This window comes from Egretta garzetta, unplaced genomic scaffold (assembly GCF_000687185.1).
Source record: "Egretta garzetta isolate BGI_Z169 unplaced genomic scaffold, ASM68718v1 scaffold222, whole genome shotgun sequence".
Lineage (NCBI taxonomy): Eukaryota > Metazoa > Chordata > Aves > Pelecaniformes > Ardeidae > Egretta > Egretta garzetta.
The window spans coordinates 655,941-668,512 of NW_009258765.1; the positions used below are offsets into that span (position 1 = coordinate 655,941).

The 12,572-nt window shown below is 40.0% G+C and overlaps 1 long non-coding RNA gene across 1 annotated transcript in view; it reads left to right on the top strand.

The window, feature by feature from the left end:
• Window positions 1-432: 432 nt before the first annotated feature.
• Window positions 433-12,572, top strand: part of LOC118451717 — a 79,763-nt gene continuing 67,623 nt past the window's right edge. Inside the window, exon 1 of the long non-coding RNA XR_004841268.1 lies at window positions 433-551. This is a non-coding gene — a long non-coding RNA (uncharacterized LOC118451717). The remainder of the gene's footprint in view (window positions 552-12,572) is intronic.

Consider the following 12,572-nt stretch of genomic DNA (forward strand, 5'->3'; position numbering starts at 1 on the left):
GAAAAGTTTTATTGCTGTTTCTTACCATTAAAATATATATTAAAGAAGAAGTAATACAACACCTAAATTATTACTGTAGATTTTGCATAAATGTTCATTATGCACTGTCTTTTCCTATATAAGTAGCAGGAGGCAAATAATGAACTAAATAATTAATGCAGTACACAATATAGTGTTTTCAAGCAAAGTGCTCATGGTTACATAAAGCAGGAAAAATAAGTGAAACCCAAAAATGGAAGGGGGAGGATGGGACTGTAACCAAAGGAACAAGGCATGGAAATAAGATCTGAAAGTTCATATGTAAGCAATTTTCATATTAATGCATAAATATATATATATAAACAGAGCTTGACTAATCCTCCTCAATTTGAATTTTCTCAAGGATATCAGAGTACTTGCTATCCTATGTCAAATGAATTATTTTTCAGGTATAAACTTGTCAGCAGATGTTCCAAGGATGCAGTCTGCTTCCACCCTCATGATATGATGGGGTGTGGTGCTTCAAAACTTGGCTACTCTATACCTGGGAAGAGTGAATCAACTTTAATTAGGTCAGTCTTTTAATGTCAAAACCCTCAAGCCTTCCACTGTCCCAGTAGATGTATGACAAGAAATTAAACCCACTAATCCCAATGCTGTGTGCGTATATGTGAACTCTTGGAACTCCAGTGTTGCGAGAGCTGTAAAACCAGAACTGTTTGTGGTACCAACAAGCAAATAACACCAGGTCCCGCCTTCAGCCTCTCCTGAACTCTTAACAACCGAGCAAAAAAGTTCCAAGCAAATTACAAATGGTAATAGTCTTTCAAATTATAAGAATACTGAGATCACATGTTTTTATAAAAGTGTTTGGCAGATGATCCAATTCAGTGCTGAAGTTTGTGCGTTCAGCCCTGCAGCCTGACGTAGAAGTTGTGGCTGATGAAACCTGAACTTACTTTGCTACCCTGTCAGAATTCTGTCATTTTTCAGAGCCTTTCTAACTCATTCCAAGTGAAACAAGGGTCCCTTTTTCTTTTCTAGCCGTTGTTACTTTAAAAAAACAAACCCAGAATATGAACTGTACAGTAATGTTGTCTGATGTGATCAGGGGAAATTTTCTCACGCATGTATAGATAGGTGGTGGATGATTGGGTGTGTAGAAGTTCTTTAGGACTTGACTGAAGTTTGCTCTAAATGTGAATGTTGTGCACTTGCCACAACAGTCAGTGTTCATTAGTATTACAGGTAATTGCACAAGTCTGTTCTAAAATGCTATATTCAGTTGCATAATACTTCTGCATTAATATGGCTTTATTTTTTTCCACTCATGAGTTGTTGTTTTTTTTCACACCTGAACAATATAAGTGTAAACCATCAGATTTTTAAATTGATACAGAGTGATATCAGGGAGGTTCCACAGAGCCTGTATCATTATTTGAGGGGAAGGGGGGCAGAAAAATCCAGAAAGGAATCTGTTTCTTCTCCCTCTTTTTAATGTTCTCAGACCACAGCAGAGTTTCGGATGTAAAGAATTCATTTGATGCTTGTATGTATTTTGAGACAAAACTTCTGACATGCAGATACATTTTAATGTTGACAGTTAGGCGTCTATCCTGCTTCTGTTTAGCACTAACCTGTCGCTTTCAGTCTGCATCCTCCTGTGAGATGTGTGCCGGGGGGAAGGGAGGGTGACGTACCTTCTCAACTCTCCTGTGATTTATAGCAGTATATGAAGAAAATGGCAGGACCCAATCATACTGCATCGTATATAATTGTTGTCGTCTTTCCTCTTGGTATACTTTCTCTTCCATTTTCCCTCTTGGTGTTTTTTCGGTCAAAATGTAGTTGTTACTCTAATTTTGCCCCTGTCAGCTGGCTATCCTCATAGATGAAATGAATCCTATTTTTAATGGCGTTATTTTCTTTAAAACCTCTATCCTAAATCTCAAAGTGCTTGGAGATTAAATCATGACTTATTATACAGAATGTTATCCTGTGACTTCCTTCCCATCCTTACTTTTTTTGAGGAGCAGAGATAGGGCCAGGGACAGTAATGACCTCCCCTCAGCCTTCATTTTAAAATTCAAGTGGTTCTTTAAACCAAATTCAGTCAGATCCCAACCACAGGGAATGGTAACATTTTGGGGCTTTTGGTTTTTTGTTGTTTTTTGTTTAATTCTATTTTATTTTTATGACTTGAAATGTAAAGCTGGTATTTTAAAATTCAACACTAAAAATGAAATAACCAAAATGCTCCATTTTAATTCAAGTTATCAGTCTCAGTTACTGTGTTGATTACTTTGCTTGGACTATTTCTACAAAATTAAGCATGTATGACATCAAGTTATTAAAAATACAGTATGCTTTGTAATATATATATTTCAACTTAATTTGCATTATACCTCTTTGTAATTATTTTTGCATTTCTTCCATCAAATTTCTGCAGGATATGCTCCAAAAAACATTTATTTTCCTATATACTGATGGAAAATGTTCTTCTGTCAAAATTTTTAACCAGATGTACTTACAGTTGTTTTACCAGCAAAATGATTGATTTTTCATTTTATAGGTGTTGAATAACTACTTTGCATTTATACCAGAAATAATAACTAAAAAAAAAAATATTCCTAGCAGCAAAAGGTACCACACACCATCTTTCTTTATACCTTTTCCTAAAACCTATCTGCTTCCATTATGAACTGAGGTACCATGGAGCCTCTTTGGTATGTTTATGAGTGCTGTAGATAAGCGTTCACAAGGAAATAAAGCTGTCCTGCGATTTCCATGTGTCCCGCATGTTAAAATGCATTACAGAGAAAAATAGATTGTTTTGTATTGTATGTGTAGCTTTCGCACAGCTGTGGATGTTATTGCTTTAGGCAGCACTTCAAAAAAATCTGACTTCTAATTTTGTTTGTCTAGTCTCATGCACGCTATTATCTGGGCCCAGTGGATTGAACAGTGAACGGTATTAATTCTGGAAGTGGCTTTAGGCAATCCATCCCTGCTGGTTGTATAGGTGCAGTTCAGTTATCAGGAATCTCTAGGAAAATTATTCCAGCTTGTTCACAGGTTCCTCAGCCCCTTCTAGCAGGTGGTCCTGTTAAAGCGTAGAGAGCTAATACAACAAGGGAACTTACTAAGAAATAACATAGTGTGGCAATGGCAAAGCATCATAAACTTCTGCTTGCTGAGGTTTTGTCTGTATCCTTAGTTCAAAATGAAGTCCTCAAACGTATCCCTACTCCAGAATACCTCCGTGATGTACAATTAAATATTAAGTCATATCCTGTAATGCATTGCCTGCTTCTGTAGAAAGTCATTTGACTTAGTATCACAAAAATCTATGTGATGATAGCAATGTGTAAAATTTCCATAGTTATGACATGCAAGGCTCATTTTTAAATTTGAAAGTACTATTGTGTAAGCATTATGTAACACAGGCCATCAGAGCCTGGCTATTATAGAAGCCTAAATCTTCCCATAGTCTAGATCCATTCATCCTAAAATGGAGAATAACATGCTGTACGTGCATCCTTGCACAGTAATAGTAGTAGGGGCTGAACCAAAGGACTGCACTTTCAGCACTACGGTGTCCTCTGAGTGCTGAAGAGAAGTGTCACTGGCAGAACAGGTTTAAGTGCTCGTGGAAAATTTGATCTTTCCGATCTTTCGATTTACCTGTAAAAATGCTACTGTATGTAGTTGTGTGCAGCTATCACAAATGGGTTTTTGAATGAAGATGGACTACCACACCAAAAAAGAAGTATGCTTATATCAAGTTGTTTACAGTCTGTGAATGCAGAAATGATTTGAGGAAAATGCAAAGCACACTAAAACATCGTGCATGGAAATCAGTCTTACCCTCTTGGCGAATTATCTGGTGTTGCTTCTTTGCAGAAGCTGGCAGTATCGCCATGATACAAGATGCTCCAGGCTTCCCGTGAATTTCATCCAGCCCTACAGATGGAGCGAAAAGGGTGAAGGTGCCTCTCTGATTTAGCTGTTGTGTCCCGTTTGCTTACTAACTAGAGGGAGAACAGCCAGTCTAAGCAACTTGGGAAAATGGAGTTCTTACTCTTTCTCTCTCATGAAAAACAAGTTTCTTCATTTCTGCTCCGTTCTTTTCTCCCCATCCAATCCTTACCTCCTCAGGCCTGATTGCAGGCATAGGAGTGTAGATGAACAAGCCTTGGACCTGTGTTACGCCTCGCCTCCATCTTCCACATCTAGAAAGGACGAGACGTTGACCTTACTTCATCTGTCCTCAATCTGAAAAAAAGGGGCTTGGGTAGAATTTGCCATAGCAGGAGGAACAGAAATGGTTTGAGAGGCAAGAGATGCATGTGGGTGCAGTTAGCTGCTGATCTGGGCTACAGGCAAATGTAAGGTTGGCAAAACAGCTACCCAGTGAGAAATTTGGGGAATAACGGGGAGCTCTGCTGCGTAGCCAGAGAATACAGCTGCAGCAGGAAGCAAGGTTACTGCACTCTGTAAAATGGCAGCCCTGCAACTGCTGTGCCTGTTAGAGATGCACAGGAAGAGTTCAAAAATCAAAGAGGGTTAGAAGAAAACCAAAGTATATTCTTACAAAAAAGAGGTCAATTTTTAAGTCAAATGTTTCTGTTTTTTTGATAGAGTTAGCACTACAGGGGAGAGACTTGTGCATATGCTTAATGGTAAGCATCGTTCAGTGTTTTAACAAACATGATTTTTTCACATGCGGTAGGTTTGTTCAGTGCTGATGAGAATTGCATTTTGCTTTGGTTAAGATAGAAAAGATACCTCATCTGCTTAGGTAACATCATGCTGTTGCGATCTGCTCCTTGTACCTTTAGAATGATCAGTCAGGTACTTTTTAAATTAAGATAAGTATGCTTCACAGTTACAGTGGGGTTTTCAGTTGTAGACAAATCAAGATAGAAACAGATATGACTTACAAAAACTCTGGGAAAAAAAACAGCTAATGAAGAGAAGCCTTTCAGAAGCAGGATACTCAGAACTTTTATTGAAAATGTTATAAACATTTTCTGAAATTAGCATTCTGTAACAATGCTACCTAAAATTTCTAGGCAGAAAATCTGGATTTGTGTTGAATTTTTCAGCCAAATACATCTGAATTCGTACAAGCTGCTGAAATTTATAAAATCTGTCAGTCTGATAGAAGCCCCTTGTGTATCTTACCCGTTGGACCAAAACTAAGGTAATTTGATAAAATGAATCTCTTGTTTCTGGTCCAACCTGATCTTACAAAATTTTGAAGCCCCCCAGTTTCTCTCAGTCAGTACTTTGTTATGAAAGATAAATAAAATACCATTTTGCAAGAGACCATGTATGTGAAACTCAACGTAAAAAGGAAATACTTAGCGTCTCTACAATGACAGTGAAAACTTGTATAATGATTTATATATATGAAGGATTTTAACAGCAGTGACAATGCAGCAATGGTATTATCTTAATACATGTCAAGATAATGCTCACAATTAAACCACTTAAAAATATTTGTATGAGAGTAAGTTTTGCAACTGCTAGTGCTATTCTGTAGTCTTAACAGTTATGCAAATACACGCGTGAAAGACAAAACCAAAAATTACCACAGAGTTTTTTTTTTTTTCCCCCCCGAAGTAAAATCAGGAAGACTTATACTTAATCAGTCCTGCTTATGAGCACTCTAACCTCTGCTGTCCGTACTCCTAGCCCCGTGGATCTGTAATGTGTCCCTTTGTACCGTGCGAGGTAGCGGTGTGTGGAGAGGTGTGTGTTGCCAGAGACCAGGCTGGTACGACACGTGCCGTAACTTTCATACGGGCTGTGAGGTGGCTGTCGGGAACCTTGGATGGGTGAATCTGGAATGACGGAAACCACATCGGTGACTTCTGAAGTGACATGCTTCGTTAGAATATTCTGCAGTGTGTTTTGTAAATCCTATTTAATTCTGTACAGAAGTATGTCTACAAAGTTGTATGGCACAGTTACCACACCTAAGTGCTAAATAACTATCTTAAAAAAAAAAACACAAACCAAAAAAATCCCCCTAAAACCAAACCAAACATCATTGCCACTGTGAAGACTGGGGCTCTGGAAACCCACGCTAGCTTCAACTTCTTTCTGTAGCTAGAACTTTCAACAATCTGTACTGAATCTGGAGCTGTGTTTTTCCCTTGCTACTCTAAAATTTAATGTGACTCACCTCCGTAGTTAAGAACTTCTTATCCAGGAAAAAATGCCCTATCAGTTTCCCAGAAGATAAAATAGAAATAAGCCCAATTGCAATTCTCTGCTTTGAAGTGAATCCAAGAAAGTTTCTGATACAAGTCACTAATAATCGATGTTTTAGAAGAATTTGGGAGTAACATTTTTATTGACCAATGATAAATAAATCCCAGAGATCTCCCATAGCAGAAGCTGCCTGACCAAACTCAGCAATTAATTGATATACACGTAATCGAAAGAATTAATTAAATTTTGATACAATTATGTTGTCAAGGGATATCAAATCAGCGATCAAAGATGTACAAGTGACTTGCAAAAATTAAATTAGTAGCCCCCCTTTTTTTTGCAGAGATAAAGTTCAGAGTATCATTTAGTCACTTGTACTGTTTTATCCTAATTAGAAGGTCAATTAGAGCATTTCCTTTTATCCAGATAATATAGTCAGCTCACTTCCCTTGTAGGTATTACATCGTCTAAAAATTTAGTTGCTTGTCCCTCACAAATTTGCTCAACATACCTCATGTAAATGCTGAGGCTATTTTTGCTGTTGAGGAGAAGTGTTAAATATCTCCTAAGAGTGATCCATGAAAAGCTCGCCTACTGCAGAAGAAGCCACCTGGGACCAGGCAGTGGGAAGCGCTGAACCACAGAAGGCTTGGTCTGCTCTTGGATGGAAGGGCCGGCAGCCTCCCCAGGCCTGCTGGTGCATGTTTAAGCGTGCCTTGGAAGTACAGGCAGAATTTGTAGACTGAAGAGGAAGACATGCCTGAGATTAAGTAGCTGGAGTTTGGGTGATCCAGATTGCTTTCTTAGGGTTGAGGGTTGGGTAGCTGTAATCCATTCTAATCCTTATTTACGTGCCACTGTGGGTCTTGTCCTCCTGTGCGTTTAAGGCAACCTAACCCCAGCTGATCTAGGACTGGCGTAGTGAATGGAGGAAACGCAGATAGTGATCACTCTGCCTTCCTCCCTCCAACCCTGCCCTTTTTTGTGCATCACTTGAGGCTCGTAGGCTTCAAGGTGCGAGCAGATTGTAGAAACACGACTGGTTACTCTAAAAGGCTGGGAAGTTGTGTGCGAGTGCCTCCCTGCTTTGGTTGGGACTGTGGGGGAATTGCCAGCCATTCTGGGTCAGACGGGGAATAGCTGGGATCCATTTTGCTGTTGCTAATTCCCATTTAGCTCTACAGTCCTTAGCAATGTGGCACGGCTCTAGGACAGGGACAAAAGGCGGTGCGTTCTCGGTTTGTGATTTCGCGTATCCCGCTGTTGCTGTAGACTGGTATCAGCAGGGACATCCCTGTAGCCAACTTCTCGATGACTAGCACGCACATGGCCCGACGGGGAGTCCCGTTAGAAGCGCTGTTACCAACAGAAAGTTGTTCGGGGTGTGTGTGGGAGGGAGGAGTTGTCTGACTGATCTGCCCCGCGCTTCTCCTCTCCCTTCCTACGCCCCTGCGCTGCGGCCACGGAGCTGCGGGCCCCGAGGCAGGTGAGGAAGAGCCGAGCAACCCAGAGAGCAACTGGGCTCTGTCAGTGGTGGCACCCTCCACTGAATTAGATGCAGGGTGAAAATCTCTGGCTTTTCAGTTCTTAAACCCCATAGCTGCATCTTTTCTCTGTCTGCTCTGCATCTTCCTTTGTGTTTGAGGTGGTGGGTTAACTTAACTGAAATAGCCTTGAGGTACCCAGAACAGTTTGGATTTCAAAGCATCTGTTCAGCTTCAGCTTTGGGATTTTCTCATAGTTTGGGTTTGGGCTGCTAGCTGGAAAGGTACTCTCCACTGTATTTTCCAGTGCTGTTACCTGAGTGAGTCATTTTAGGTTAGGCAGCCTTCCTCTTCTGCTCCTCAGCCTTCATCTCCATCCTACGCGGTGGACTTCCCCTGGGAATTGCAGGGTGGTGGCGTAGGTGTCAGCCCACGGCTCCCTGGGTGACCCTGCCGATAGCTCCTTGGCTCCCTTTCTCCTGCAGAAAGCCATGGGAGGGAAGGGCCCCATCACTCTGCCCCTGAGCTCCCAAGGCAAAAGGCTGAGCTATGTGTCTAACACCTCTCACTAATAATGGTGCTTGCGATCTATTATTTATTTTTCCAGGATCTTTTAAGTAAAGTCTACTGATAGTATTTGGTATACTGTGTTAGCCTGAATTTTGTCTAATATGGAAGTTTTGTATTTTTGCTGAATGTGCTGTGAATACTTAAATTTTGTTTATTCCTTCTGCCTTTTTTAGTGTGTTGGGGAATTGGGAAGACACAAGCTTATACTGCTGTATAAACATTTTTGAGCAGCTTTTATCCCTTGTTCTTTGGAGTATGAGTCTGAGAGAATGGAAGGTACTTTTATTTTTTTTCGCGAGCTATTTTAAATGATTAGCCAATGGTGTTTTCTGGACACACACAAGCACACACATATACATGTATGTGCAGACACGTGGACATGCATGCACCCACACACATATAAACAAACATATGTGAGCACCCTAGACCAAACTCTTTAAGAAACTGGTTTTCTTGTGTATTCTCTTCCTGCTTCACTTTCTAAAAAATAGTAGCCTCGAAGGTTTTAACCCAATTGTATCATTTTCTGCATTCTCTTCAAATATAACATTTGCCTAAGTCTTAAGGTATCAGCCTGCCCCATTTCCTCTTCACAGAAGTGTTCTTCACACCTACAGCATTCTTCTATTTTTCATACCAGAAATATTTGCATCAATATTAAACCTTTGCTGAGTCACTGCTGATCTGTGCTTCTGTAATGCTTTATTTACAGCATGGTTCTCTCGATATAAAATGTTGACATGTATACCGGATGGGTTAATTTATTCCGAGAAAGTCATGACACCACTTAACGGAAGGCTAGGCCGTCAGCTGAGAATATGGTTTAACATAATCCTTACCTGTTATTATTATGCTGGAAGTAATTTGTAGCTTGTTGTAATGAAAACAGTATGTTGAACTGAATTAAAGATTATCTCTGGTACAGGGAGGAGTTTCACCACATAAAAAAAATCTTAGCATGTGGTGGTTTTTTTTTTTTTCTTCTGAGACTGAATTAAATATTGCAATAATTGGAAGGCTATTGCTTCAGATAATAAGTTGAGGTAGTTGGGGAGGAGTGCATTAACTCTTTATGTAACACATTCTTTTCAGTATATCCGCTAATGCTATTGCACAGTTTTTGGCCTTTTAAATACTTGATAAATAATACTTGTGTTCAGTGCTGCTTTATATCACCTGGCAACCAGCTGCGTGCAAAGAAATGAATAAATGGGTCCCCCACCTGAAGGATAGTTGAAGAAACTGTCCAATATAGAGGTACCCGTTTTGGTCTGGCAAATCTCACAGATTACATCGTGCTGTTTTAGTTAGTCCCCGTGGTACGCTGAAATGCTGAGCCTGTAATACCTCATCGCTTGTGACAAAATGGTGGTGTTTAGGAGGAGGTAGAAAATGCTGAATGTATAATCTTCATTTGTAATCGCATCAGGTGTATCAACATAAACATTAGTTTTTCACTCTTTTTCGGCACGCATTGATGGTTTTCCCCTTTTGCTGAATAATTGTTAAGGGGCCTTTCTTAAATTCCCTTCGTCTCCCCTGATGCTCAGACTGTATCGAGAGGAACTGTTTCAGACATTTAATCTGTCATGTCTTCGTCCTTAGGCGTTATAGGGCGTTATTGAATGACAAAGTGAGTTAGTAACTGTGGTAGCCGCTGTGTTGTATTCCTTTGTGATGGTTAAGCATAAGGCAAGAAAGACCTTTTTGAATTAGCGTAATTTGTTGGTAACTTCCTTGCTTTGTTAATTCTTGCCCTCTTGCTCTCCAAGCCACAGAGGAATCATTAGATATATTTCACGTCTGAGAGGGAGCGAGGACTGGCTGATGCGTGCGCTACTGCCTGTGAAGGCTCGGTGGGGAAGAGGGTGGCTGGAGGATGGCGCATTTCAGTGGTCTGCAGAGAATGGAGAAACACCTCTTTGGCAACCACTGGCAGCAGCAGCTGTCCAAGACTCTCTGACCTTGCTGCTCTCCCAAGAAGAAAGAAGATGCAACAGGCTCACAAATCATTTAATTAACAATTAATTTGTGTATTACTCCTGATTTGCTTAGCACTTCTGACACAGAAAATACTACCCTTATTTGATGAGGCAGGAGTACCTTACTTTGAGCTGCAGGAAGACTATGCTGTCATCCCTTGCTAGAAAGTAAGTTTGTCTTCGCAGCACTGCATTTGCTTATTCTGTGTTATGTAAGGTCTCCTTTGAACTTGGTATGTGCGATATTTCACAGGAATGCTGGAATACTGTTATTTTTCAGAATGCACTGTCAGGCAATGCAAATAACGTCAGTTCTCAAAATCCCAGCTTATAGGAACATAGTATTTTCTGAAATACGCTATTTTAAAAATGATGATGAAGTGGTGACACAAATCAATAAAGCTAGGGGATTTTCAAAGCGGAGACGAGTCTGAAACATCTCTCCTTCAGTCTTCCTGTTGTGCACTGGTACTAGCTTCTGCTTAAGCCTTAGTTTTAGTGTCAGTTCTAATTCTTCTGAATTTATCTGACAGATTTATCTCTGTCAACCACAAGATTTGTATGCCATCTCATACTTTAGTTTCTGATGTCTGTACTTAACTGATTTGTTTCCTATCTGCCTAGTCCATCTTTTCATTTTTGGTAAAAGGGATTTATCTTGTTTTTATGATTAAATGGAAGGAGTTGCCAAGGAATCAGATCTGGATCCTTTATTACATTTTAGCATTGTTCCTTGGAAACCTGATTATATCTTGCAAATTAGAGTAACATCTCGAAGGTAATAAATCCTGCATAGCTTGTTAAATATCCCATTTTTTACTTCTAGATTCTTACTGAAGCAGAATGATACTATTCCAAACTTTGCTCAGTATGAAGTGTTCTGTTGTTGCTCTGTGCGTTCACTAGTAACTAAGCATTTGCCATGCTAGGACAGAATTATTTTGTCTCAAAGACTTTACATTCAGAGTATGATTTCATAACTGTCAGTTAAATAATGGCTTTTTATTAATAATATTTAAATACTTATCACCACTCAAAACAAACAGTTGTGAAAAAGCAAGGGAAATGCTTTTCTAGGCAAATTCAAATCCATGTCTATTAAGCCTCTGTTTATCTTCTGTTTTCAACTGCATGGCTGCTACCTGTTTTTTGTTACTTGATGGGCTATAAAATTCACTTTTGTGTCTGATGGGTTGAAAACGTACAACATATATTTTGTTACTGTTGATGATTGGATTAGAATTTTGCTAGTATTACTTGCTTCTAAGATTTTGTGGTGTAGGTCCATCGGCATTTATGAAACAGTTTTAATCGGTGTTCCTGCCTGGGAAGTGTTCAGAGTACGCATGTGTGTTTTCTCCTTCTGTCCTGGCTGCTGAATACCTTACAGGTTTACTCATGTGAACAACCTTCATTAATAAAGAGTTCTTTTGACAGTCTGCTCTGAGATGTTTCTTGACATTTCTCAGTATTTTTCTCTGGTGAAGCTCTTGTTGCTACTGACAATGAGGCACTGAAATGGAGACGGTGCAGAGAGCTCATTGACCTAATATCAGATGGCTTTGGGCACTGCCTTTTCAGCCATCTCTAGATGAAAATCTTGAAAATAAGAGAGTTTAGGTTTTTTTTAAACATGTATTAGGAAGGTAAATGTGTGATGTGTTTGCCTCTGACAGGAGATATTGAATTCAGTGACCGAAAAGGACCATTTCTTCAGCAAATCAAATGTACTCCAGTGATGCTTACTTGAAATATAAGCTTGTTATGGAAGCTAAAAACACTGGCCAGGAATAATCATTCCTGTTGGCAAGGAACAGGACATCAAGGTGGTGAACTAAAAGAGACAATTAAGAAGTTATGCACCAAAAACAGATGTGCATTTAGGGAGGAAACAGGAGTGAAAATATAAGTAAGCAGAGCACGCAAGCATGGACTATAAAGGAAAGAAATTCCTGCAATAAGACAGTGGACCCAGGAGTGTCACCAAGCTGTGAGGTGGTAGCCAAGTTCACATTCCAGCTACCTCCTGGCCTGTATTAGATGGGAATTAAACACGCACCAGCTCTTTCACCTTGATTTCCACACTAAGGAAACCCTGGTGAAAGTGCTGGAACTTTTGTGAGTGTGGGCGGCCCCCACGGTTGGTGACGTGTGGACAAGCACCTACTTTATGCTGCTCGTTGACAGAGGCATGGGAATACTTAAGCTAACCTCTCCCTCCGGAGCTGTAGAGAGATCTTGAGGTGGAGAATGCTTTGGCACAGCAATTGCTGTTCAGCTGCGTTTGCTGCTATGGGTTGTTGGCCCAAAGGGGAGTTACATGTGATGTGGGAAC